Consider the following 5,401-nt stretch of genomic DNA (forward strand, 5'->3'; position numbering starts at 1 on the left):
CGGTTCTTCTTCTTCCTCCATCGCTGCTCTTCAGAGATGTTCCTCCTTCACTCGCTCCAGCTCTCCTCACAGCGGTCCCTCCAGCTCAGCTCTTCCTCTTCATGTCGGGCCTCTTTGCTCCAGACCGTAAACACCAGTTTGCTTCATAAAGAGTCACACTGATGTCCTGAGATCTTTACATCAGCTCCGGCTCACAACGTGTTCAGTGAATCCATCTGAACCTCCTTAAGATGCCTTCAGCTCTCTGGATGTTGGTCCACTGAGCAGGTCGATGCACAGATTAAAAACTGTGATGAAGCTGCAACGGATCCAGATATTTAAAATAAAACGTAATGAGGAACCATCAGCCACGAGTGCTTTCTTTTTCGCTCTCATCTCATTTTTCCTCACTGTGGCTCATGTTTCACGGCGTCTCCATGGAAACAGAACAACCACGAAGAAGGAGAGAGACGTCTTCTGTCTGTTAGAACCACAAGAACAGGAACCCTTTGATTATTGACGCTACAAAGCAACCTGGATGCAACACGTCCAGATGTTCCACCATGCTGAGCGTCTCCTCCAACATCTGGCTCCTCTCTTCTCTGGTTCTGATCCGTGCTGCATTGATTTATCCACCCAGCAGGTTGGATGCTCCTCTCAAGCCCTCTGAGGAAACACTGCCTGCAGTTCAGCCGAGAAGGCAAAATGTGTAGATAAAATCTTAGAGGTTTGAGCTTTGACTCGTACGTCGTCACCAGTTTTATAAACCGAACATCAGCTGCCGAAACTCCCGGAGCCACAAAACCCAGAAAGGCGTTTGGGACAGCTCTGGTGGGATTTAGCGTCTGGATAAAAGCTGTCAAGACAGTACTCGGCTAAATCTGGGCTTACTGGTCAAAGAGGCTGTTCAGGAATGATCTCAGGATAAAAACGCTCAATAAACGCTCCCAGAACACCGACACGATCAGACACGAGGACACGGAAAGAGACCGGGCCGAGACCTGTGTCGGCAGGACGAGCCCAACGCAACGCTGTCGGAGGAAAACGGAGAAACCGCCGATAAAATACCAGAAAGCTGTGATGAGATGTGGTGAGCCGCCGCTCCCACACGGTGAAATGAGAAAGTTTCACCACGGTGCACTTTTTAAAGTTTTCTAATAGATGCTTCACAGATGGAGCCGGCGGCGCTCCAGCACTAATGTTTGCACTGAAGTCTGCAGCATCAATACGAGGGAAACGACAAGCGCAGCCACGGGGCCGAGCTGGAATGGATTTTCTTTTCTAATGAGAGTAATTAGGAGGAGGAGGGAGCAGACGGTTGTAGGTAATGGGATGACGTGAGGAGGAAGGCAGGAAGGACGCAAACATTCACACGGTGTCCTGAGATACAAAACATCCCCCGACCGCCACAATCAGCTGATTCTTTATGGTACATGTGGATGAAGCTTTACCTTCATGCCTCAGAACTTCATCAGTACAGCAGATAGACATATGACGGGGGTTCTGGTGGAACCTGACACCAGATCAGTTCTACATCCATCCAGGTGCCTCAGTCTGAACACTGGACCTGGTTCTGGTCATGTCCTCTGTAACCAACTAGCCTCAATGACCCACAGATCGTCCAAAATACCAAACATTTGTCCGGAAACTTTGAGAAAATGAGAAAGATTTTTCCAAAAGGACTGAAGAATTTGTCCAATAAGACTGAACTCTTCCCGAAATAAGAACAATAAAATCAAAAATGGACTAAAATTGATCAAAGTTCTTTAAAAATGTGTCCAAAATGCCCCAAAATCATCCTGTAACGACATGAACTTGTCCAGAGTGACTCAAAAACATTATTCAAACTTTGCAAAGATTTAAAGCCCAAAACACTCAAAACCAGCCGTAAATGAGTCAATAATGAAACATGAAGACGTGCAGATGAAACGTGAACTGAAGCTGACGTCCATAAATAAAACCCAGCTGACTGTGAGGGCTTCAGCTGAAGAGGAGGATGAAACCCGGAGAACACGGTGTGAGACGGAGGAGGAGGAGAGCTGAATCCTGATGAGGTCCTCGCTTCATGTTCAGCCCAGATAACGAGGGGAGACGGGCCCTGCTCCGCCGTGTTGTGTTCAAGGACCGCAGCGCCGCCACTTTGATGGCAAAGGGGGTGAACGGAGGGGCAAAGGGGGATCTTGATTGGGATCTTAACAAGTCCCCAAACAACTGTGACCCTGAAAATCGAAGCCGGTGAGCCTCAATCTGCTCCGAGCCCTTTGGCGGAGGACGCTCCGGCGGGTTTCAGGTTCTGGGTCGGACGCTCGACATGCAAACGCCCCGTCAGGCCGGTACCAGAGAGCACGCGAAAGAGCAAACCGCTGAGCTCAGCGAAGCACATCAGAGACAAGAGAGTTCAGACTCGACAAGCGACCCGTTAGCATATCAGAGCATCTCCTCCTCAGACCGACCCGGTTCCAGGAGAGTCTTGTTCAGTGTGCAGTCACATCAAACCGGACCCACCCAGCGCTTTGCTGCTTCTTATTTGTGGTTCGCTTCAGCTCACACAAAATCTAATAACTGTAAAAAAACGGAACCGTGAGAACCCAGACGGGCTTTACTGTGCTGAGGTGGTTCACAGACAGAACCGGACGGGTTAGGGTTGTTTTTTACAGAATCTGTTTGCAGCGAACGTTTGGTTTTTTTAAACGGCCACTTTTTGAACGTCTAAAGCCGCCGACACGAAACTAGAAAACGGACCAGCTGGTTGGCTTTTGATCAAAAAAGTAAATAAATAAATCAACGTTTTCTTTAACGTTGATTTTAAATGTTGATGGACTCAGACGAAGACAAACTTTATTGATCCACAAGAGAAACTGATCACGGTAGCAAAACAAAAGAAATGATTACATAAGAATATACAAAAAACAAAACCAAAAAAAAAAAAGAAGCAGAGAAAAAAAGAACGCAATTTAAATATTTGCAGATGTACAATTTACAATTTGGTTTTTTTTCTTCCTTTTCCAAGTAAAGAAACAAAAACAACAACTTTATTTTAATTTTTTGTTATTTAACAGTTCACCTGTCTTCATGTTTTTACGTTAAAATTGTCCCGTCGTGTCTTTGTTGTCTTTGTTGTCTTTGTTGTTGTTTGTAAACAGAATAAAACACAAACAATGGGATCAGACTAAACCACAACACCAGCTGTAGTCCATGTGACTCCCAGTGCTGCTGAACGCTGGTGGAAATGGAAGAACTGGTCGGCTTTCTTTGTTCTAAATGGGAAACTAAACGTGAGCGAAGCTGGACGATGAGACCAGCGGCTCCACCGAGGACACAGACTCAGAGCGAAACATTTTCCAGCTTCAACGTCTGGATGAGCTGAGCTTCAACCTGAACACATCTTCAGCACTTCATTCATATCTGAACAATCAATTCGTCGTTTCAGTAACTTCCAGATTACAAACAGCGATCGATCAGTCCGACGGCGCTGGACGACATCGTGGAGCGACTGGACGACGAATCGAGAGCAGATCAGTGGCAGCAACATGACTAATGAGAGCTGAAGGGAATGAATCGCTAACGTGGAGCGAGGACCAACAAGCTGGACGTTAACCTGACGTGTCTGTCCAGTCAGAACCGGGGCTCGTCACTCAGACTGGGGCTGGACCGGGTCCAGTCAGGAGCCGGCTGAATGAAGCCGAGCTGTGCAGGTGGTGGAAACCTGGCGGGGCTGCAGAGCGGCATGGAGGGGAAACCAGGAGCAGCTCCCCTTCCTCTCCTTCAACGCCGGCGACAAACGAAGGCGTCCTCAGTCTGGCAGACGCAGCGCAGCAGGAGGAGGAGGAGGAGGAGGAGGAGAAAACGAGACGACGGAGCGAATCCTGGCGAACGGGACCAAGTTGGCAGATGATGATGCAATGCTTTGTTGTGTAACGCGCTAAATATAGCAGCTAGAGGCAGTCGGGTATTCGGGGAGACGGAAGCTGAACTGAAATATCCCAACCCCAGTTCTACCTCCATCCTGGGGGAGCCTCTAATCCTCCTCCTCCTCCTCTCAGACTCCCTCCGTCATCCCTCTCTCTTCTAATCCTGCTTCTCCTCCTCCCTCCTCCTCCTCCAGGTCCGTCCCATAATCCTCCTTCAGCCTCTTTGATTTCTGCACTTTCATCCTGCATCCATCAGAACCTGTCGTCCTCGTCCAGCCGTCGCCCCTCATTTATCTCCTCTGTCACCTCCATCCTTCCCCTCCTTCGTGCATCCATCTCTCCTCCTGTCATATTTATGAAGAATCCCATCCTCTTCCTCTCTCCTCCTCCTCCTCCTCCTCCTCTGTCCATCCTCTCTTCAGCTTGTGGTGGTGTCTCCGTTTGCATCAACCTTTTTCCATTTCTGACGATCACATTTCTACGATTTAAAACTAAACCCCAGCTGCAGTAACTCATTCTGGACATTTGTCTTCTCGTCTTGAACAAGTTTTGAGTCACTGTGAATAAACGTTATTTTATTTTTAGGTCCAAAAAAATAATGTTTTGGCTCAAAAACACACAAAAATAAGAGTTTGCGTCGATGTTTTGGAGCTATGAGAACCAACAAAGTCCGTTCATTTGGGGAATCAGCTTTTCCTCCACGACGACGGACAGCATCAAAACTGGTTTAAAGTCGATAAGAATGAAGTTATTTCCACATTATTTACACGTCTGATGGAACGGAGCTTTTATTTAACAAACTTTACTGCATTTTGTTGCTCCAAGTAGATTTCTGTCCGTAGTTTTTTGTGGTTTTTTTCATGTTTATTTTCATGCAGTAGCTTTTAAGAAGCTAATGAATAAAACAAAGTGTGACCTGATGGACTTCATTCACTTAACGACAGACAGCCTGACGTCACAAACTTCACTGAATCCGTCCAAATAACGTTCAGTGTTTATTCTAAATGGATAAATGGGTTCATCCTGTGCTTCACTTCAACACCACAAACATCCCAAACGCGTCTCTGCTGCTCGAAACTTCATAAACGTTGGATCCAAACTCAGCCAGTTCCTGATGTGACACATTTCTGTGATTCTGGCACAAACGGTGAATAAACAGAACTTGGCAGTTGGTTCTGCTTCAGCCGCCTGAGAGTCGAAAAGGAGATTTTTGGACGCAGCTCGATGGGCGAACTGGAACGCGGCGTTCAGGGACGATCGGACGTTTCGTGCTGCAGAAGACGTACGTCAGCAGATCGCTCCGTCCAAACGTTTCAACTGAACAGAAAGTTCTTTGTTCAGTGGAACATAAATCAGTGAATCCACTGAATGAAAACCATCCATCCATCATCTCTACACCTTCATCCTCACTAGGAGGGCGGAGCCTATCCCAGCTGACTCAGGGTGAAGGCAGGTTCACCTGGACAGGTAACCAGTCTATCACAGGGCTACACTTAGAGACAGACAACCAA

The sequence above is a fragment of the Stegastes partitus genome, unplaced genomic scaffold (assembly GCF_000690725.1).
Source record: "Stegastes partitus isolate 25-593 unplaced genomic scaffold, Stegastes_partitus-1.0.2 Scaffold628, whole genome shotgun sequence".
NCBI lineage: Eukaryota > Metazoa > Chordata > Actinopteri > Pomacentridae > Stegastes > Stegastes partitus.